Source organism: Apteryx rowi, unplaced genomic scaffold (genome assembly GCF_003343035.1).
Source record: "Apteryx rowi isolate R43461 unplaced genomic scaffold, aptRow1 scaffold_22, whole genome shotgun sequence".
NCBI classification, from domain to species: Eukaryota; Metazoa; Chordata; class Aves; order Apterygiformes; family Apterygidae; genus Apteryx; species Apteryx rowi.
In genome coordinates, this window is record NW_020448530.1 from 2528660 (window position 1) to 2551173 (window position 22514).

General features: G+C 43.3%; 1 long non-coding RNA gene across 15 annotated transcripts in view; it reads right to left on the reverse strand.

Annotated features, from left to right (window-relative positions):
- Positions 1–22514, reverse strand: part of LOC112965536 — a 107355-nt gene that overhangs the window by 63781 nt on the left and 21060 nt on the right. For 10 of the 15 annotated variants that reach the window (XR_003253310.1, XR_003253308.1, XR_003253309.1 and 7 more), the window contains 3 exons: positions 10763–10823; positions 9270–9369; positions 1748–3968 (listed from right to left, as the gene is read on the reverse strand). This is a non-coding gene — a long non-coding RNA (uncharacterized LOC112965536). The remainder of the gene's footprint in view (positions 1–1747; positions 3969–9269; positions 9370–10762; positions 10824–22514) is intronic. The other 5 variants (XR_003253321.1, XR_003253317.1, XR_003253316.1 and 2 more) reach the window with 4 other exon arrangements.

Here is a 22514-nt window from a genome sequence, read left to right on the forward strand (position 1 = left end):
AGGTACCTTTATTTTTCAAGACAGGGCAAACTAAGTGCTACAGCATAGCTACATTCATCCAGAAATTTCAAAGCAGAGACAGACAAATATCCCAACAGTTCAAAAGTCTTTTTCCTTGCACTCACCACCATGTTATATGTGTGAAAAATAAGTGGGTATAAAACCATCACATTAACATTATTCCAAGTGCAGCCCTAACCTTGCAGTGCTCTTTCCTCCGGAGCATATTTTGTCCTCCTGTGTGTAGTTATTTATATTTCTTCATGCTGTCCTTTCCGGCAGGCTGTTCTATTTAACACCCCCCTGAGAGGCGAATTCCCAGCAGGACCTCTCTGCAACAACATTGGTTTTAACCTACCATTATAATGACCATAATTTAGTGCCATTGTATTTCTCCCCCCCTCAATGTTAAACATTAACCTTGGGCCCACCATCGACTGCTGAAGGCATCTGCTGCAATATGGGAAATATTGGGCATTATTTGGCTCTTCGGGAGATGAATGCACACAGCGGTCCATGCTGTGTTGTTTCAGAAACAGCAGAAAATGTCTGTGCAGAGCTAGTTCTAAAATCAGCCTTTAAACTGGGCTTTCAGAACTTCATTTCCAAAGGTTGGTTCAGTGAAGCACTAAATCTTTTCCCTAGCCCTAGGATTCAGAAGGCACAGAGGTTTCCTTGATGATCAACCTTGTTAGCTCCGAGGACCTATTCTTTTAGAGCCCTCATTGTGTGTCAAGAAGAAAGAAAAATGAGTTCTTGGAAGTAAAGACCCTCCTTCTGTTCAGGTTTGAATAAAGAAAGGGTCACTGCCCCTGAAGGCTTGCTTCTCTCTTTTTCTTTTCTTAGACCGCATAAATAGAAGAGTAACACCACCCCACAAGCTGAAGACGTTGGGTTCTGATCAATACACCAAAGCTTTTACAACACATGAAACTCATATATGCTGTCATATGCAGTTCTTTAATTCTACGCAGGAAGCCATGTGAATGTACAGATTCTTGTCTTTCTGAGGCTCGAATCTCCAGTTGCATAATACTTGAACATCACTCTTTTTTTGGAATAAAGATCTGAGAATTTTTCTATTTTTTTCTGAAAATAGATGGCTGGTGGAAAGCTTAGTAGGTATTGATGGAAGAAGGACTAGAGTTGCTTTGAGCCAGAGAATGAAGTGGAGAGATCCAGCTTCCCCACGCTGCAATTGTTTACCACAAAGTAAACAAGTTTTGTCTTGGATTTTCAGGGTCTGGCTTGGAAGGCATTACTCAGCTTCAGCTCAAGTCACCCCAAAGTAAAAAGGTCAGGATGTGGCTATCCCTTGACATAGAGCTCAGAGGAGTGACTTTTCTCCCTGTGGTCTGCAGACCTCTGGGTGTCTAGGGGCTACTATCTAGGGTCCACAAATCTAAAGCAGTTCAAAACCATGATCCTGGGGTTGCAGGTGGGATCCTAAAAAACATCTCCTTTTCCTTTGTCTTCAGAGGCCCTCACAGCTCTCCCTCCCCTTGTTTCTTTTGACCCCTTGCCCCATCTTACCAATAAAATCCCTCCCACCAAGTCATCAGTGACCTTCAGCCTTCTTTTGCTCGGTCAGTATTTTGAAACACCTCATGTGCCTAAAAGCAAGATAAATCTAGTTGAACTGCCCTCCTCTACTGTCTCACACTGCTCACATTAGCAGACTGCAGCACCTCACGACAGGGCCCTTTGTGTCCAGCACCTTGCACGCTGGGACACGTGTTCCTGTTACCTGCATTCAGGGGCACCTAAGAAAGAGGCGATGGTCCTGTTGGCAGCCACATCATACGGGATAATCGAGGGCCCAAAGAGTCTGCAAAGGAGACAAAACCTCATTGTTCCCTGATGTAAAATGGGATGCCAGTTAACCCCCCCTTTTCAGCAAGGAACAACAAGATTGTTGCATTTACCCAAAGCCACATGGGAAGCTGTGACAGAGCCACTGAATAAGCTCAGGCACCCTCTTCCCCTTCTCTTTTCTTTGAGGATAGAAACCATATCTGCCCCCCAAACTCCCTGTTTTCCTTCATACCCTCTGGTGATATATTCAGTTTAACTGTATTTTCCCTTGCTTATTCTGTTCCCACTCTGTCTTGTGTCTTGTCACCTTTATATCACAATGAAATTTTTTCTTTGGTTGAAGAAAATTGAAGCAAAATGATATTAAATATGTCAGCCTTCTCTAGGTCATCCATATCTCTTTTGTTCCTCATTAGGTAATGGGCTTCTGCCTGCTACTGTCTTTCTCTTACTTTACTGTATTTATAGAACCTTTCTCCCTGTTTCTTTGCACTCCTTGGTGGTTGTAATTCATTTAGCACCGCAACCTTTCTGCCCTACATGCTTATTTTATTCCTTGATCTCATCCTCAGTAATGTGACCTCATTCTCCTTTTTTTAAATAATTCTTCTGGGACTCTCATATCCTTACAACCCCTCTGGTTACCCACACTGGGTGGAGGTGGATCTTCTACCATGAGTGATGCAGCCTGGCTCAAGTGTTTACCACCGGGGAGCGGAGCTGCAGCGGCTTGGGCTGCTCGCCTCGTGCCACACCGAGCAAACCGTGGGAGACACGTCACCTCCACGGCCACTGACTGCGCTCACCTGGCAAGACGTGGGAGCTCAGTCAACTGGTGGTAGCGCAAGTCTTTTCAACTGTGCATCACCTACGTTAATCCCTACCCTTCTGGCACCCACAGATATGCAATCTTTTGGGAACTGCCAGCTGAAACCCTCCTACCCTAGTCCTTCGGCAGTGAGTCCTTGACATGCTGTGACAGGCGGTGGGTGGCAAATGGCGGGCTTCTTCCTTCCGTGTCCTCAGAGCAAAGGATGGGTGAGCATCCAAGAAGAGAACAGGAACTCCTCTGCCCTCTGTGAGCGAGGCAAAGCCATGAGAAGCTACCACCCATTTTAACATCTGCTGGAGATCTTAGTGTCAGCTGGAGATTTATCTGGTTTTATTCTGCGGCAGAAGTGAACGCATTTGCATGAGTGTATGCACTGTGGCAAAGTTGAAAGGTTGCAGTCTCTTGCTGCTCTGCTCCCCACTTCCTGCTGCACACGGGGACTGATGCTCCCCAAACCCACCTCCTCAAAGTCTGCCATGAATTAAGGTGACACTGGCAAAAATAAAGCTCTTAAATATATTTATATCTTCAAAACATTTATCTCCTTTGGCAAAAATGTCTGACATGTAAAAAGCAAAAGTGATTGCTGCCCCACAGTAAGGATAACTCAGATCCCAGTACTGTGAGTTTTATACGTTTAACCTGTCCTGCTAATTCCTCACAGCCCTGAACCAACAAGCCCTACAATGCCCAAGTGCCATCGACATAGGGAAGCAGTACGCTCTAACAATGGGAAAACTCATGTAAGTGCTGCTCAGCAGCACCAAACTCTGCAGAAATGGGACCCAAAAACTGTCCACCCTTCCCATGGTAACAAATTTATGGGCCTATGATACTCCCTGGTGCTTGGGCTATGTTAGGATTATGACACACACAAGCTTGATGATAATAGTTGGCATTTTTACAGGATTTTTTTTTTTTTTGTTCCCCCAACAGTCTTCAGTCTTTGTAAGCTGATCACAGGATATATGTATGTACAGACAGGGCCCAGTTCATCCTGCACTGAGATGCAGCTGCTGTTGATAAAATCACAAGCTTTAAACAGCACCAGACCACATTCAGTGACAGTTCAACACGGAAAGGAAAGGAGAACATGTCCAGCAGAGACCATACAGGAGTGGATGTCTGACAGAAAGAAGTTCACCCATGCTTTACCTCCCAAAGACACCATGAGATCACAGCCTTGCCTGTTCCCACCGTGATGTAGAGCACCGCAGCTCCCGGGCAGGCGTCTCTACAGCAGGGAGAATTGCCTCCTGCGTGACGGCGATCTCCTTCAACCCCCATCTTGTAACACCACCAACAGCAGCTCTGGCAACCACTGATGAGGGAGGAATTAAAAAAAAATCAGAGAAAAAGTTGTCATCCCAATTTAACAATGGTGGGGAGGGAAAAGCCCAGCCTGTGCCGGGGCGGGCTGCTCCTCTCCGTCACCTGGGCATGTCCCGCAGGCAGCCTTGAGCTGGAGCAGAAATCATGGGGAGGCCAGAGCTCCTCCTGGCATGCCAAGGGGGTCCTAGCCCTCGCCTCAGTCCCTCCCAGGAGGAGATCGGGAGAATGGATAACACCGTCTCTTTCAACCTGGGACCTCAGAGCAAACGTGAAAGCAGGGCTCCTGTAAGCTGTTACGGTTCAGACAGTGCAGGTAAGACACCAAAGATTTACTGTGTCCAGTGGCTTTCCTCATCAGCAGGAGAGGCCAAATGGTCTGCAAGACACTTAAAATTGTATTGATAAATACTGGCTTTGCTGGCCGAGTGTGCTTTTGGGCAGTGCCTTAATTGCAGCATGTGCTTTCTCAAAACGATTCCTCGCTGGGATTGCAAGGACTTGGCCGTCAGAAGCTGAAGAAATGGAAAGCTGCTGCGATTTCTGGGTGAGCAGCCCAGGTTGTTTGATTTCACTGCACTCAGAAGCAAACAGCTCCAGAGTGTGTAACCTCCTTCGTTATGATCACAGTTAATGCAAGGCTGAGGACAGAAGCCAACAAGCCTTGCAGCCCCCTCTTCCAAACTTCCTAGATTAAAACCTGATTTTTACATATTTTGTAGATGCACTTTTAACGTTGATAACACTCACTCACTTTTTAAAGCCTTAAATCTGTAAATTCATGTAAACTCCAATTTATTTTTCAGCCCACAGCTGATCAAGGCTATCTCACCCTACGCGACCTTGGGTGAACTAACCTGGCCCCACTGGTGACCATGTCAGGTGAATGCAATCTAAATTCAGTAAGCAGCCCTAAGTGATGCCTCTTATGTTTATTTGACTCACTGAAGATACACGGTGATCTAAGTAGTAAATCTCAATGTTACATAGGAACTATAGGGATCAGTTCATTTCCATATGCGTCCTGGAGAGAGCCCAAGATATCTAATACTGCAGGGAAAACACATATTGAGTGTCAAATTAAAGCAACTTCAGCTTTGCAATAAACAGAAACTTCCTCCTGGAAGAGTCAAAGATGTCTGTAACTGCTGGTGCTTTTAAATGTACCTTCAGATTATTAATAGAGCTGATTTGTTTAAAATAGTTCCTCTCATGCCATTTCCTGCTTTAACTCATACTCAAATGCTAAACCTACTGTGGCTGTTCCTGCTAATACACTCTCTGACAGATCACAGCCATGCATAGGTTTCCTTTCAGTACTTTCAATTTCCTTTTTAATGGGAGACAAATGCATCCTATTTGCTGACTGCTTAATGAGTCTTAAAGAATTTGCAGGCTTGCAGTAGGATGGTGCTTATGAGAGCTGCTTGCAAATGTGTTTTATTCGCTTACTTCTGTGCCCATAGGATATTCACTGGCACGAGGTAGTGCTGCACCAGGCCTTGCAGGAAGATGTAAATCAGTATATTAGACAGGTAGAAAAATAGAAATTTCAGTGGGAGTTTTCCCATTTACAGATGACAAGAGTCAGGCACCAACATATCATATTGACAAGATGCACATGTAAACAATTGCTTTACTTGCACAGTTACAGGCCAGCAATTGCTATCCACATTCCCATCTTAAGCCTCCTTTTGAAATACATCAAGGCCCCGATCCTGTCAACTTAGGCTCTGTTTAATTTCATGCATCTAGAGCAAATTAGTGGCTCTACAGAGGGGCTCTTCTGGTGCATAAATTAAGCATAAATATTTGCAACAGTTTCTAATTTCTCTAAAAAACCCTGAATCCTTTTGCAAGTCCACCTACTTTAAATCACCCCAGGACTGATTTATCCTGGGGAGTTCAGAGATGTTCAGGGGAGAGAGATTTTAAAGCTGCGACATTTCTGTCGCATCATTTGAGCCCTTTATACATCTCCTGGTGCTCCCTCCTAACATGAGCACGATTTGGCCTGTAAGTCCCCCGTGTGTCTGGTTTTGGTGGCCATGTGAAGGAAAGATGCCTCTTTGTGGCTTTTTATGTGCATTTTAGGGTTGTATGGTTGGATTTTTTTTTTTTTTTTTTTTTGAGGGTGACCTGGGAAGGGACCCAGAAGGACGCAGGGGTGAGAAGATGGGGGAGCACAAGGGAATAGGGACTGGGGGAGGGGATTTGTAACAATATAAAGTAGAAAATATAATTTTGGTTAAGATGAGAGCAGGTTCGCTCTGGCAAAACCTACTGCTGTCCTTTGCTCTTCTTTAACAAAAGGTTTTGCGAGGTTCTGGGTTTTGTATAAGCTGTGTGTAMAGAGCTATGCACACTGCAAAGCTCTTTCTATAACAAAGAGCCAGATGCGCTGAATTTTATCAGTCAGATGGAGTTTGGGGGAATAAAACACCCCAAAATAGATGGTCATTAGAATAGAAACAAAAAGAGAAATTGTACATTGACCCTGAACTCATCTGACCAAAAAAAGAAATAAATCCCTCATTTTTCCAGCATAAAAACCTATGCCATTTTCTAGAGACTAAGAGGCCTTAGATCTTACTGCTTTGTCTTTGCTACTGCTAGTAGGTCATTCAGCCTTAAGAAAACCATTAAGAATATGTTTTCCCAGGGTATCGCAGGCTTTTTACTATTCAATAGCAGGAGAAAAAAAAATGAATTAATATTGTTCTGTTCAAGCGTTGGTTTCACAAGCGGAGGGAGGACTGAAGGATTTTCCTCTCTCAGAARAGTTTTACTTTGCCTGCCTCAACTGTACCAACACCAACCAAAAGTCCTGCAAAGTAATCCCTTTGCTGCTTAGAGTGCATTTGAAATATACAGGCACAGCAGATGAAAACCATCAGTATGAAATTATTGCAGCACGAGAAAGCRGGGAGGCTGGGAGCCTCGCGGGCTGGCTGCTGGCGGGTCTGCAGCGTGCGCGCTCCCTGCTTTCCTCCCAGCGCCCCTGCTTCGTCAGGCTGCTTTGAAAGACAAAAAGAAAGTTGGTAATCATACACCGACAGATGGCTCCTTGGCTAGTTACTCTTTATTTAGAGGGAAGCAACTGCGATTCATCAGCTTTTTCTTTTTCTTTTCTTTTTTTTATAAGCCACATCACGGTAACCTCCAGCTCCAAAACTATTTCTAAGAAATATGTGTGGCAAGGTCTATTAATAACAAACCCTGGACTGACTGGAAATTTATTTTTTCAACACACATATTCCATTGTCTGAGATGCTTTCATCTGATTTTGTTTCACTTTTCTACGATGGAGCTGTCTAGAAAACTTTCCAGTGAATGCTATGCTAAATGTATAACTTTTGCTTCTATAATCAGAACTTATTAGATAATTCTTCCCTATTTTTGGACTGTGTTTCTTTAATTTTATCTTAATWGTAAATTGGCAGCAAATGAGCTGTTTTGTTTTGATTTTCATCCTAAACATTTTGGATTGGTTACTTTGGGGCACCTGTTTGTTTTATGTCACCTCCCTAAGCATTTCAAAGTTAAGCTACTCCTGTGAATTGTCCTTTTGAATGGTATTATACAGTACTGTATATGCACTTAAAGGTAGGAATGTCCTCARGTGGGTTTGCTAGATGGAGTCTCTAACCCAGAATTTGGCTGGTTGGCTGCAAATTGGAAGAGCTTTTCTCTACAATAAAGAAGGCGTGTTACAGACCAACTCATGCCCAAGTGTTGATTTTCCTTTTGATCCTTTTGTGTTGATCTAGGAATTCATTGCACTTTTTAGATCCACAAGAACAGCAGTTTCTCCASGATGCCCAAATTATGGAAAAACACTTTACCAAAAACAATGAGAAAAACTTTAAGGGRCTTCTGTTTCTTATTTCCTACCTGAGAAGACATCAGTCCAGGCCTACACCAGAACTAATGAGCACAAACAAATGTGCACATGAAGCACCGTGTCCARCTATTCTTTTAGAAACGCGGGGGAGACTTTCACTGATTCTTTTTCCTGCAGCACAAACTCTTCATATCATAACTACTCACTTTTCCAGGTATTGAAGTGGGTTGAAGAAAAAAGATCATTATCTTGACTTTTTAAAAATATGTGGGTTTTTTATATTTGAGATTTGAAAAACAGAAGAGGACCTTCTCTAAACTTATTAAATTATACTTATTATTCTTACAAAGAACTTAATGTGATTATTTTTTTAAAGCCTCTGAATTTTGCAAGGGAAAATTTCAATGAGCTCTAATAATTAAATTTAATACTCTGATTCTAAAAGTATCTGAGTCAAGCCTGCTCAAAATTCAAAATATCAAAATATTTGGGCTTGATTTTTGGGGTTAGTCCGTTATAAATCTGTGGAATTCAGATCTGCATCAAAACCTGTCCATAGCCGGAGGGAATGAAGAGACCCAAGAGCTAAATTCAATACCATTGCCAGGTCACTCAGCACTGTGTAAGTTTAAACTTTCTGAAAAGTCTTCTCTTTTTCTTAGGTTATTACCACTATCAAAATATCTGTCTCAAAGTTCATTATATAACAGGAAAAGTGAGAGGAATAGTCCCTTTCCCACAGATGTTTTATGGATATAACACATTGCTGGCCTTCTTGCCAAAAAACGTGTATATTGATTTCCTCTGAGGAATGCCACGTTGTCAGTAGACGTGAACAATTAACTGCTTTGCAAGCCGTTGTCTTCCTCTTCTTCCTTTTGCTAAAAGCTCTGTTCTCACTGATATAACTCAGCAGACAGTTGGACATTTCTTCCTAAAAGAAGCTCCGTTGTTTTATCCTCAGTTCACCTGCCAGGACTTGAGACTGTCCAAGCACTACTGAAAGGCGATAGGATGACACCATGGTTTTATATGGAGAAAGAAGGTGCCACAAGGAGAGGCAATCTGAGGCCCCTTAGGCAAACCTATCCAAAAGCCTAGACCAGCCATTTCAAGGCTTTGTTTTGTTGATGTCCTCCATGCAGGACGACTCAAGGTAGACCCTCCGGTCCAGGCAGGAGCGCTGTACTTCGCCTCTAAGAAACCAGCACGTTTCCAGCGCTCAGCCCAGCCAAACTGCCCTGCCATCACCGACTTCACTCCCCACCGGCTTGGTGGAGCTCCCGGTCACTGTCCTCCCCCTCTTTTTGGTACCGATCTGAAACCCCCCGGGTCACACAAGGGGCAATGAGATTAAGAATGAGATTTGTAAAGATGGTGCCTTTTTAGACAGCTTAACAGGCCAGAGGCTCAGCTGAGGATCAGGCCATCTGTCTGTTCAAGCCTTACCTGTGTCCGGCAGGTTGCTGCTGGCAGAACTGCCGGGGAGCAGGGAGACGATTCAGCATTGCAGAACCAAAGCCCAGCCACAAAGGGACGCAGAAGGATACTAAGTACATGGAAGAGAAAATGGTAGGTGACATTCAGTGTTGATATTGGCAACGTAGCGCAGTAGTGAGATGTAGATAATCCTAACTGCATACACAGAGAAGGGCTTCTTCACTCAGCCAGGACGTTCAAAGAAGGCCAAGTCATTAAAAAAACATTATTATACTAACTTTAAAACCCATGCTGCCAGAGCAGTGTTAACTGAACCGCCCCTATAAATGAGAGTCAGGCCCAGCCTCTCTAAAGCCAGCTGTTCCTTTAGTGCAGTGATCTGTCTCTGTACTAGCTGATAAGCAGTCTATGCCCCGTGACTCATAATAAAAGGGAACGATGGTCTCTGAACAAACCCAAAGAAGAGGTATTGATTTGCAAATAGTTTAAAAGAATATTCAAGGGTCACGAGATGACCCTCTTTCAGCTYTGACATTTTATATCAGGGAGGATCCTATTGAGATGGGAATTCATATCCTAGACATTGTTTTGTCTTGTTTCATAAATAAGTTGAATAGCTTAATTGATTGACACCCACTGCACTTTCCCAGCTTCCTCAGGCTCAAAAGTATACTGCTGTTTTCTGCCATAAATAATATGAACTTTCAATCAGCTGCCAGGCACAAAAAGGAACTGAAAATTCTTCATACAATAGCTGCAATCTGGCATATGAGGCACTGCAGGTCTAAAAAGGAGAGCAGTATTTGATATCATCAGGTATTCATTTTCCTCCAGTGGCAGCAGTAGCCTTTTCCAACCAAAATGACCTAAACAAGAAAAATCCAGGGGTCCCCATAGAGAAGAAGAAACTATTTTGTCCTGGCAGTTTGTGTGTATCCCGAGGTTAGGACACCATTTTGCAAACCTGTAAGCACAACCCTGGGAAGGACGTGCCGGATCATCAAATCCAKTCTGTTGGAGGCGCAGGTACTTCATCCCCTCATCTTTCCTAGAGACTGAGCCAACACCACCTTAACCCGAGCCATGTTATTTTTCCCCAGTGCCCCAATTTGTTCCAGAATCTCACTCTGATGGTTACAAACCTCCTCCTCATTCCCAGCCTATGTTTATTCCTGGTTAATTGATATCAGTTGGTTCTCAGGYCAGACTTATTCTTTTACTTAAATAGCTCTTTTCTTTCCTAGATGTTTAGGCCTCTGATGCATTTAAAATGAGCATTCATATCCCCTCCACAGCCTTGATTTCACTAAGGGGAATAAGCCATGCACTTTGAGTCTCTTTTTTTGAAGACAACTGAATGATTTTGTCAGCAATTCGAGTGACTTTTGGTGAGCTCTTGGGTTAATTCATAGCCCACATTTTTTGAACCTGGGTGCAAAAGTGAGTTTGAAAGTGTTCAGCACTTCCTCTAGAGGAAGAAAGGAGTGCATGTAAGAGCTTACCTTCAGCTGCCCAAGTTGGAAAACATCAGCTTCTAACCTCACTGTGCTTTAATTTCTTCATCTGTAAAAGAAAGAGGACAATACAGACCTCAAAGGGGAGTAATTAAGGTTTCTAAAGTGCTCTGAGATCTTCAGGTGAAAGGTTCAATTCTAAATGCAAAGTTCTTCTCTTTATTGTTCTTCACTTGCTACTTCTTAAGGGCTGCAAACACTGGGGAGGTGGCACTGAGCCCAGACTAAAGCGACGGAAGGCTTTCCTATTGATGACAGAGGAAAATTTTATGCAAAAAGTTTCACAGAGGGTGACAGGCATCAGTTGCTAAGACAGAGGGATAAAAACTGGGGAAGAAAAATTACTGACTGAAACTATTGCAAGACTAAAAGAAGTAGTTTTTCCCGAGAGGAAAAGTCAAACAGTTAAATCTATTTTTCTAGCTTTAATTCAGAAGGAATCTCTCCAAGGATGACCACCATATGCATCCTCATCTGTAATTAATAAATGTTGGGAAGGACACTTTCCCACTCAACATATAAAATTATAGATGATCCCTTAATTCCCCAGACATTTGCAAGCCTTGTCTTGTCAGAATTGAATTTACTACAGCTGATTACCCTGAGAATGCACTGACCTTCTTAGCTCCTGCTGTGGTCTTTATTTTTTGCGAGGCAGATAATATGGGGACCAGAAACTGGGGACTTGGTAGTAGGGATTATGTGATACTAATGAGACAAAGCTTATTGTCGATGTTAGCTGTTATTACCACTAAAAAAAGTACACAACTCCAGACAGATGGACTTCACTTTGTTATACCAGGAGGGAGCAAATACATTTTGACAGTAGCAGCATCTATTTAAAATCTGGATCACATCTGGTGTCTCTCTGAGGCAGACCATATCTGATCAATCAGAATTATAGCTCTTCAGTTTCCAGACAAGTTAGAAGAAATTCATTATCTGTTTTGAAGCCTGCTTYTCTTTCATCTATTAAAAAATGAAATAAGATTCATTGTCACTGGATCCATTTAGCTATTGAAAGAAAAAAAAAGGACTAATTAAACTAACTAGCAGGCTCCACATCTGAAAACATGCATAACTCTTTGAAGAGTGCAGGTACTCGGTTCACACTGGGCTCCAGTCTTAAACAGCTTCTTAGCTAATAAAATAAATAACGTAGGATGTATCTCAGTTTCTRGTTATTTGGTAAACTCTCGGAAACCCCCACAGGCTCCATCAGAAGTTGATATTTGCCTTTCAGGAACATTTAAGACTCGAATCACTGGAGTCCTTGGTGTGTCTCTCCACTTTTCCCAAAGGTTTACCTTTTTATGTCCCAACACCCAGCAAACAAGCTCCCAGACAAGGGGCAAGACTGGACTGAAAGGGACACTGGTGAGAGAAAAAAATGGTGTTCTGGGGAAGGAGAAACTCAGGGTTTGGGTTCAAAACTATAAGCTTTGAAAAACAACTTAAAATGCTTACCAACGCTTGTGAAATATATTTCTCAAAATTAATCCCAGTCCAATTGCTATTTCTGATCTATTGGTGCTGGAGAAACCTGGAGAAAACATCTGCATTACAGTGATCATAACCTTCCAGAGAAAGATCAGGTGTGCAACAGAGACTGAGACTGGCATTTTCTATCAAACATAGCATTAATTGCTTCTGTACAAGTGATGGTTCAAGAGCAAATGATTTTGAATGCCTATGGATCATGTCCAAATAGGTAAAGTAAAAAGTGAGGTTATAATGAATTTCTGTCCCAAACTGTTAAATCAACCTCAAGAACAGGTGGGGCAGCTCGGAAGCCATTTGTCTACAATGGGCACAGGAATGTCATGGGAAACTTCACTCTGAAGATCAAAGATCTTCACTGAAAAATCTCCTYCTAGCAGTACTAACATTTCTGGAATTTCTACAAATCATTGAAGACAGTTTTCTAACCAAGAAGTAAAAGTTAGTGGAAACTAAGGCTGAAGTCATTATGTTTGGTTCCTGTCCAACCCAGTTAAAAACACCTGGTATTTCAAGACAGCCAGTTGCACAAAGCTGAAACAAGTACAAATTAGCTGTAAGAAAGAATTGAAGACTAAAATGTGATACCTATTCTGAATAATTTAAAATTATTTAACCAGACATAAGAAAAAAGTAAGAAAGCGTACTGACATGGTTTAAAAACAATCATCTAGGCTACAAAAGGATGCAAAATGAGCAATAACAAAGATGAATGGAAGAATGTGTGGATGGATAAACGTCTAGAAAAAATATGTTGTAAACACTGAAAATGCATTAGCATCTTGGAGCTGTAAAATAATRAGGATATAATAACAATAATAAGGAAGAAAAGGATACAAGGAAATACATACCTGGCCAAAGACTTAGGATCAGTAAAAAGCAGATGTCTGAGTATATTAGGAACAAGAGTAACCCTACCTATACTATAAGCCCATGAATAGTAAGAACATCAGAATTATCTGTAATAGTGCAGAAAGTCAGAAGTGTTCAACAGATATGCCCATTSCTTGTCCAGGAGAAAATGAGATAATGTGTCCATACCATAAGGAAAGGACAAATACTTTTTGCTTTAGCCATAACCAAACTGATGTAACATAGTCATTGGTAAAGTACCATATTTTAATATTAGGACATCCAGAGAGCTTGCACCAGGATTACTAAAAGAGCTACTTAGGAAACTCTCGATGTTGATTTTACCAGAAGCTGCGGAAACTTGAAAGAAAGCAAATGTTATGGCAATGTTTGGACAAGGTAAAGGAGATGATCAAATAAGTACAAACTGGTCAGCTTGACGCTTACTGAGAGTAAACATAACAGAAAATTTTATACAAGATTTAACTGATAAAGAATTCAAGTAGGTACTGTAAATAATAACATTTTGCATAATTTATGGAAAATAAAGCTTCTAAGACTAACTTGCTATCTTTTTAATGGCCTTTCAGGTTTGGTTGATAAAGGTCCTGAGTCGATAAATGCAGAATTTTAGAGGTATTTGACGTAATAACCTCTCAGCAGTATCCATACTCTGATACCTTAATCTCTACAAAAGACAGATACAGTTAAGACCCATTACTTTGACTTATGTTTATCTCCAGAAAGGATGAAAATATTGAGCTTTGGCCCCCAAATCAGAAAGATTTTGGGGTTATTAAAATTAACACAAAATTCTGTCCTATTTTCCTTGAAAAAACATTTGCTTTCAGACTTAGAAAGATGGATGCGGTCATAATTAGAGCTGGTACAATTTGATATTGTTTTTCATTGAAAATTACCAGTTGTAATCTGTAAACTTTTGGTTAGTGGTGGTGATGCAGTAATATTTTTGCCATTATTAGATTTTAGCAATTGCATAAAGCTTTGAAGTAGTGTGATCCAAAACAGCTGCAGTAACACAAAGTTGATCTGAGATACTCTTTTCCACTCTATTTTTATGCATGCTTAGAGAATTAACCTCCAAAATAAATAAAGTAGTTGTGAAAAAGTAGAAAAGAAATACCCAGTCTCATCTGATCTCTCCTGAAATCAAAAGCAGCCATGAAGCACAGTCTCTGTGAATATCTGAAACATTTTTTGGTCTGTAATTTCTTTGCTGGAATAAGGCCTACTGAATTCCTTGAGGTGAAGAGCCAAACTCCCTTTTTCTCCTGAACTTTCTGAAATAATCTGAACACATGCTCAGCACACAGATACTGCCGGCCCAGATGGAGCATGTAACGGCAGGTTACTGAGTTCAGGAAATGACTGGGGTTCATTTTGCCAGTTGCTTTGTGCAGTTATTTCTGCACTTTCCAACAGACCTTTCACCATATGGAGATTAAACTCACTTTCAGTCTTCAAACCATCACACCTGCTTTAAAATTTGCTGTGATTTAAGGGGTGGGATTGAACCCACAGATTAGGACACAAGTATACTTAGATATCCAAATTCCCACTGCAGTCAGTGAAGACATAGTCAATGCAGTCAGTGGGAGCTGGAGAGCTATTTGTCTAAAGACGACACCCACTTTGCTCAGCACATTGAAGGTTAAATCCCACTAAAACGTGTTTAACGTCTAAGTTTTCAGAGAAAAGGATCGAATGTTTTGCAGCAGGAAAACTGAACCTTCTTTTCCAAGCAAAATTTTCAATATATTTTTCTCTCTGTAATAAAATTTCYCCACAGAACCGTACAGAAAGCATTTCTTACCTGTCTAACATCAAATGGTCCTTCAAAGATACTATCTGTCCTCAGCTTTAGGGAAACTTTTATCTGCTTCACAGCTCTGTCCATTTAATGCATGACAAAGTCTGAGGGATGTAGCTACCCCCAGATTTTTGCAACTACCATGCCTGTTTTCAAGAACAGAAAGCACAAAATGTTTGCATTGATTTCTCTCTGCTTTTTGTTATCTTTGAATAGCTATTTATGCTTCCCTGCTCTCTCAGATGTGCCAGCTGACTCTTTCGAAGTAAGGAAAATTATAGCATTCTCCCAAATATTGTGTGTGCCCTTCCAGCTTCAGCCAGGAAATAAGACCACATCGGAGCTAGGCTTGCAGGGGGTGCAAATCCCTTGTGCCCCCAAAACAGCCAAAATAGAGCAGTCTGTTTTGCAGTACAGAGCTAAGAAATGAACAGTAATTTTGTTCAGGTCAGCCTAAACCTTAATCTTCAGTGCAAACTCCACTGCTGCATRAGCGAGATGGGAAGTGCACAGGACGAGAGTGCCTCAGGTATGAAGGCACATTTGCATTGGATCTCTGACAATCAAGATATGCTGTTAAATAACTGTTTATAGATATTAGTTATTGCAATTATTCCAGAACATAATGTAAGAAGAGAAAAGACCCCCCAAAACTGAGACGATACCTTGCAGCACCATCTCTGATTATAGAAACATACTTTCCACACCTACTGATTTCACACCCAAACCAATGTTTGCTTAATAAACACTAGAGGGAGAAAAAAACACTGACTCTGACATTTCATCAACAATTAGAAAAAACATGTTAGCATGTCTTCAGTCAGCTATTTCTTTTTGATGACTGTCAGACACTTCCGGATGAGAAGTGCTTGTCAACTGTTCCCATCTGGGACAAGTGCACGATACAGATGTATATTAATTTTAAAAAGCAATCAGATGACTTATGGATTGAATTAGAAGGAATCTCATGGTGGATCTCAAACATAAGATTATCTTGTTCATACATATGGCCTAAGCACATTTGCATCCCAGTTTGTGTTTGGATTTTAATGCTAATAAGATTTAGTTAGAGGAGATGAGTACATTTTTAAGTGTGTTGACAGTCTGTTTGCTTTGCTAGCCATGCCAATAGCCAAATATTAGCACCTTACAATCTTCATCACCTCTGACATTTTTGTTCAAAGCACCTATTTCAAATTCTTCAGATGTTCTTCAGAGCCCTACCTAATTTTCCCGTTTGAATGTCATTTGCTCACCTTCTGCACACACCAAGTGTTACATTGCTARTTGACTTAACAATACAGCATTGCAAGAGCCCAAGATACTTGTTGTCACAATGTTTGATAATGTAAATATTCCCTGGAAGAAAAACAAAAGCACTTCTTTTTTTGCACTGAAATACTGGATCCTTATTGACCTTTTCTTCCCCAAGAAAAATTATTAAAACTGGAAGTGTAGCATTTTTTAATGACTTTCATAAAAAATGTTATCACGCCTAAATATATTAAAGAAAGATATTGAGCTGGACACAGAGTGCAACAAAACCTTATAGACCTAGTTCCTATATCCATGTTGGAATTCTCTGGGATTTTGGCAAGAGCCAAGGGGCCTGCGGTTGAATCTCAGTAACCTGAAACCCCTTATAAAYCTGGCCCCAGACCTTTGAAGAGCCTAAAGCAGCCTAGGCAGGAGGACCCCGTTCCCTGGGGTCTTCGCTGGAGCGCGATTTGCCATCAGCCGAGGATGTGTCCCGCTCCGTCCCACCGCTGCCAGGAGCTGCTGCACCTTTCAAAGCCAGCCAAGTCCATTTGTGTCACACGCGACACCTTGCCCAGGGCTGTCCTTATTTTGGGCGCGCTCCCATTTGGCCAGCGCCCTGGCCCCCTTTCCCCCATGGTCATGTTACCATGGTCCGCACGCACAGGGATTGCAGCCCGAGCACTGGTTTGGCACTTCAGACACCCGGCACCTGTTGTGGAAGTTAACAGATAGCGACAGGCATAATCGCAGCCTCGGCTGAAGCTTGAGCTGCCAGCCAGCCGATTCTGTTATTACTTTCAATACCTTTTTTTCCCTGCATGCACATACCCCATCACTTCGCAAGACGGCTGTGCAGACAGCTGCAACCTGCTCCGTTTCGATGAGACGGACACATTTTCTCCTCTCCTTCCCATGGCTCTCGCTGATGCTCCCTGCCAGCTCCTCCGGCCAGTGACACTGATCCTCGGTGGAGGAACGATACCCGGCTGCTCCAGCAGCTTTTGCCCACCTGACGTTCATCAGAGGCCGTCATGCAAGGGGAGGGCACCTCCTCTGTCCTACGTGTCACCTTTACAGGCGTTAAGCCCCATGGCCAACAGGACTCCCCACCGTGAGGGCAAGAGGGTGAAGACTGCGCCACAAGGCTGGCTGAAGTGGACAAGCCTAAAGGCTCCCACGACCAGAAAGTTCTTCCTAATTTTGGTGCAAACAGCTTTTTTAATTTTTTTTCCCCCCAATGGAAGCACTTTGACAAAGGTCCTGTCCCCAGGCAACCTAGGCCAGTCTCTTGTGCAGGACAGGAAAAGGAGCCTCAAAATGTGGTTGCCCCCAGACCTCTGCCCCCATCCCCCACAGCACACAGTTTTCCGGTGTCCAGTTCTACAACCTCAGTGGGAACACCGTTCCTGGCCACCGTGAAGTATGCAGGAAACCACTGGCCAAAATCTTTATATTTACGGCATTAGACTTCTGAGAACTTCTATCTAGAAGCTCATTGGGATTTTTCAGTGCATTGTTCTGATTTCATTTGAGAAAAGAGCGCTTGTCCTAACCCAAGCTTTCTCCTCCCCTCCCTGGGGATGAGAGGAGAAGGAGAGGGTCCAAAGACATCCCTGGCACTAAGGGCATTTAAAGTCCCTCTCTATTACAAATGCTACTGACCTGAGCTAAGTAGCATGGACACTGAACTGGGGTCCTTGCCTTGGGGTGCTTAGCATATACATTGCAATTGAATTCCCAACATGGAAAAAAAGGATTGAGCACGGTGGGTGCAATCTGGAAGGGGAGGGAGTGGGGGACAAGTTGTTGCTTCATGAAGCAGAGGCGGTCAGCTTTTTAAAAAGACATTGGTTTTTCCCCCAATTTAGCTGAAAAAATTGGCAGCTATAAATACTCATTTAAGGGGTCATTAACTCCGCTGCCCAAAATAAAGCAAACAGCGGCACTGAAAAGAGCCRTGACGAGCTGACAGAGTCGGCAACACTCCTCCCCAGTGAAAATGCATTGCTTGCTTCCACCCGAGCCGGCACGCATTTTCCGTACGGTGACACAGCGCGGACGCCCCCATCCCAGCAACAGCGATGCCAGCCGCGTTTGCGGCGGCGCGGTCGCGGYGGCGCGGGCAGCACTTGCTTCTTCGCGGTGGGAGGTCGCGAGTTCAAGATGTAGCTAGAAAGCATGACCCTGCTTCCCACTGCTAATGTGCCAGCATTAAAAAAAGCACCGAGCTTTTTCCTTTGGGATGGGAGGGCTGGAGAGGCCATAAGGTTTTTCTGCTTGCTCCCGGACACCCCGTGCAAGGCACAGCCGTGGCGCAGCAGATCAGCCCGACTAGCGGCATCCGCTACCTGTGTGTCACGGCACGGAGCCAAAACCCCATGCAGTGATGGCCCAGATGGGGATGCAGGACCCAGCTCGTGGCCCTCACGAAGGGAAAAGGTTATTTAAAGGGTGTTTGCCCGGGATACGCACTGGTCCCCAGGGCGCAGTGCTCCCTTGGGAGGTGAGGTGCCGACAGCCCTGCCAGCAAGGGGGATAGCGTGAGGTGAGGAGGTAGGTGCCAAGTTCTCACTAGCCTTTCCCAGCCGTAACGCTGCTGCTAAATTTAAACAAAATCTGTTCCCGTCTGTTTTGCACATCACGCTCTTCCCTCTCGCGCAAGGCGAGCTGAACCCGATAGGTGCTTCAGGCTTCTTTTTTTTTTTTTTCCCCTGCAGCCTCTTCACCTGGTGACTACACATCACTCCAGAATATGCCCATGACCTCAGAGGACAGACCTGCCGCCGGGCAYGGCCGGGGCACCCGAAGCGAGCCAGCCGTGACTGTGCATAGCGAAGGCCTGACGGACACAGGAGAGCGGCTGATGTGGTGCACCAAATGCCTGCAGGAAGTGTAAAAATGTGCATGCAGCACAGCTTTTACATAACGCAGGGCAACATAGCTTTTTCACTAAAAATAAAGGGCTGTGTCTGAACCAAAACTATTCCTGGAGAGAGGCTAACTTCACTAATGCGGTTTGTGGGAGAGGTGATAAAATGCCTGTAATGGACTAAACTCACCAAGTCAGGAGGAAAATTAGAGTTTAATTTTGTTCGGTGGTTCGGCCCTTCGCTGGGGATGCGGGAAACCTGTTCCTCTGCTGCGGCAGGTCTGAATCTACGTCCGTCACGAATTCCCCAAATACCGAACGACAGGGCCAAGGGGCCAACCGTTGCACCAGAGGCACAGACCTATGGCAGAGAGACGGGGATCCTGGGAGGGGGCCCTCACCACTGGACTGCACAGCCATCCCTTCGTCTTCATGCAGTTATTCGCCGACCGGCCTCCCACCCGGGGAGCMTGGCTGGGGTCACGTTAAACACAGTGGCACACAGATGACCTCCTACAGCTTCTTCCTTCAGTTCTGATCGAAGACCAAAGCTGGGGGTGTCGGAAAATGATATTTCCAACCATCATCACCACCAAAGGATGATGATACACCATCCTTTTTTTTTTTTTAATTGTAGTAGGGGATAGGGAACCCAAGCAAAGCGAAGCAACGATCACCTTGGCAATGCTTTGCCTTTGCCTGAGACAGGAGAGAAGAAGAAAACTTGCCTGCCTAGAGCTCCTGCGGCCTCAGCTGTACGACAGGTTGGTGAAGAGCAACAAAACATCCCATCAGCTGAGCCCAAACTACTAAAACCAAACCATTAACACCATATGAGATTTCCCCGTATCACATAATTGAATAAAACCCAAATTTCCATTCCTTTTCAACTGCACTAATACCATTGGAATGACACACAGGGAAGCATCAGGAAAGCTGGTGCCGTAAAATAAGCATCTGGGGTTTAGTTTGCATACCAGTGTGGGCTCCTACATTGCATGGATTGTAGGCTATTATCCATTTCAATATATTTCTTTTACTGTGTATTAGAAGCAGAGCTTTTAGGAGCTTGAGAAACAATATGTTTGCATAATGCCTTTAACAAACACTGTTAGTCAAAACATGCTGCTGCATATTGCTAATATTATTACACCACCATCAGCTAAAAATCACATGGCAAGTCCTTAGCAGAAGGAAGAAACAAAACACACCTATATTCCACACTGGCATCCAAAATTTCCCATTTGTCAAAGCCAAAATACTATCATGATCATAAGATTTCTGAATGAAATCTGAGCTGAGTGGGTGGGAAAATGCCAGGCTTTTTTATTTCCTTTCAGAAATTTTTGAGGAAAAAAACAATAATTTAACTTACAAAGCCTTTCTCACTGAAAAAAAAAACTGTTAAAAATTAAAAAATAAACAACCAGTTCTAGCTACATATGACTCTRACAAAGCAGTTTGTACTATGTCTACCCCAAAAGAGACCAGGGTTAGAACTTGGGTAACCTGTGCTTGTTTAATGAAAGTAATACATAATGACATTAAAGAATTTGCCACTTTTGCCATGGTCATTTGTGGCCTGAGCTGGCTGGTCAGGTAGAAGTGAAACTACCGGGACTTTCTGGTGCCTGGTCCTATTTTTTTTTTGGGGGGGGGAGGGTTAAGGTAACTGTATGGACTCACATGTTCTCCAAATGAAGCCAGCCTGGGAGCACCGTGGCCCACTGAGCCCAGTCCCTCTGATGTGTCCGACAGCTCCCAAACATGGGTCCGACCCCGTCCTGTTCACACTGATAACTCCATCCCAGGAATCCTCTGTTTAACTGCTTACATTTAAAAATGGATAGAGAAGAGAGGAAATTTCCTTCTTCTTTTTTCTTTAGAAAGCCTAACAAATAAAAGGGGAATTTTTAAAAACCTCCTCCTGCRTGATATTCAGTGTTTGCAAAAGGGAAGGTGAGACTCTTTGGCACTACACAGGCAAGTCTGTACAGTAACCGTTCTGACACCTGGACCCAGCCTTTTCTCCATAAAGGCTTAGCAGGTTAATGCTGAACCACTCATGGCGAACCTGCAAATGATTTAGAGCAGCTGCTCAAGATAAGTGACTGAAACCTTCACCCAAGAATAATCTGGAAGAAGGCTCAGATTTCTGATTCAATATCTGTTTTTGCCATAGAGGATAAACGATTTCTGTCATCCAGAGCTGGAGCTAGCTCTGCTTATGATAACTTGTCAACAGGAAAGCAGAGAAAGACAATTGTATTAGCCTTTCAGTCCCATGCACAAAAGTGCGGATGGATTTCTGGGGTGTTGCTCGAACCTAAATACCAGCTCAGCACCACATGCGCTTAGGGTGCTAGATAAATAAAGCCGCCTACATCACTTATGCATAAAGGAAAATGGTGGACAGCAGGGAGGACCTCCTTGGACCTTCAGGAGAGGGTCAATTCTGAGCTAAAAGCACAGACCTGCTCCCTGACATGTGACCAAGAGCACTGCCACGCCATTGAGTAGTTTCTCCATCACATCAGGGCTGTGTCCAGCTCCGGTCTGTGCTTGGGAGAGCTCTTGGCAGACAGGCTGATCCCAGCGGAGGAGGGAACGGTGGGAGAGCATCTGCTGTCTTGACTCTTCCCTACACAGCACTTTATGCCTGGAGCACCACAGAGCAACSCTCGAGGCAACACTGGCCTTGCCTCAAGGTGGAATATCCTTCTTGCTTCTCAGCCATGAGTCTGCAGTTGGTAGGGCCAGACATGCCTGTGGCTCCAAGGACATCCCACATATATATTTTTTAAATATAGGGAGGTGACCACTCCTCCGTCACAGTGCAGATAACTGATGATTAGCCAGTTGGATTGATCTGAGTGTCTTAAACAGGATGAAGTCAGCATTTAAGTAGATCACTGACAAAAATAGAAAATCAAAAGGACCAGGGAGCTATTTTGGGCTAGCCTTTGACTGTAAATGGTGTGGCTGATAGCTGAGACTACTGGCTCCATTACAAGTAAAAGCCCCATTTAGAGTAAACAGATGAACTGACTCAGATGGATTAGTTTCTATTTTTCCACCTTTATAAATGTCTTATTATGAGAAATGTTCTTAACAGGGTCTACATTGCCGTATCCCAAGGTTCCTTATAAGGGAAGCATTTAACCCCTACTGTCCACAAACACCTTCTCTCTTTCATATGTATCCAACTATTGCTGCATACAAATGTATTCAGATGTTGTCATTTGATTCAGAACACCAATATCCATATATGAAAATGCAGCCCATATCTTGTAGCAAAGTCACAGGACCAGTTCTCAGCAGATAAGATTGCTGCACTAACCCATATTTTGGAATGCAGTGTTCAGCCTCTGATCCCTCTGACTTAATATTTACCTCCCACTATAGCATTTGAGAAATGTTAATGGTCT